Source organism: Sesamum indicum, linkage group LG16 (assembly GCF_000512975.1).
Source record: "Sesamum indicum cultivar Zhongzhi No. 13 linkage group LG16, S_indicum_v1.0, whole genome shotgun sequence".
In the NCBI taxonomy this organism is placed as follows: domain Eukaryota; kingdom Viridiplantae; phylum Streptophyta; class Magnoliopsida; order Lamiales; family Pedaliaceae; genus Sesamum; species Sesamum indicum.
This window is the reverse complement of record NC_026160.1, coordinates 119,140-120,208: the sequence shown is the minus strand read 5'-3', so window position 1 is coordinate 120,208 and position 1,069 is coordinate 119,140.

Here is a 1,069-nt window from a genome sequence, read left to right as displayed (position 1 = left end):
TGTATGTTGGTGTATATTTTAATTTGATATCTTGATTTATATTTCCCGAATGATATAAAAGATTATTTATATTTAAAGAAACATTAAAAAAAATATCCGAGATTCTTCATTTCTCAAAGTCTTCATGCTAATTTTGACTAAGTTCCCAACAAAGAGATGAGAATCCCATTTTAAGACACTACGCTCATATTCGGTTTCTTGAATTCTAAGCTCATTTACATTCATGGAAATGAAGTGTTTGAGCATTTTAAATCACTGTACTTAGTAGGTTCGGTCTTTCTATTATTGACCAATGAGAAGTACACTTCTAAAATAAAATCGTTTAATTTGAATCAAATAGTATATTGTAAAGGCGTTCTAGTCGTCATATGCGAGTGCATGATAGATCACAGTCTTTAGACTAAGATAGATTCCGCTAATGCAATAAAGTTATTGATTTAATCTTTTACATATGTTTTGGTATTACAATTTTTCAAGTGTTATTTTTGTCGAAATGGATGTGATCTTTATATGTGTGCTTCTTGTGAGCTTTAGGATTTCAAATCGTAAAATCATGACATCCATCTTATTCAAGATGAACTCGACCACGAGTGGTTATTCTAACTGTAGCGATCTAAATTTTATTAAGATATTGACCTAACAACACAGAATTGAGTCAAACAACCTATGCAAAAACCATTTGATCGTCAAGTCAGGTTAAGAGGTAGTTTATCCATTTATCATGTGGTCTTGTCTCTCGAGTAATTTTTGTTCAAACCTAACTCGATCAAACGTAAAATAATTATATGGTAAGTGTAATACTTTTACTGTATGATTGATTTACAATTCAAAAAAAATGACTGATTACATAACAAGTGTATCATGTTTATTTTGAAATTGATTTGGGTACTCAAACCTGATCCGAGCAAAATTTTCCTCTCAACAGCTACACTCTCGAGCTACAGCCTGTTTGAACTAGGCAAATTCTACATACGTTCAACTGAAAAGATTATTGATTATGTTAAAATTCTAATATTATTAATACAAAACGAACACTATAGTTAGGCCACCGCATACAGGGCTGTCTTGG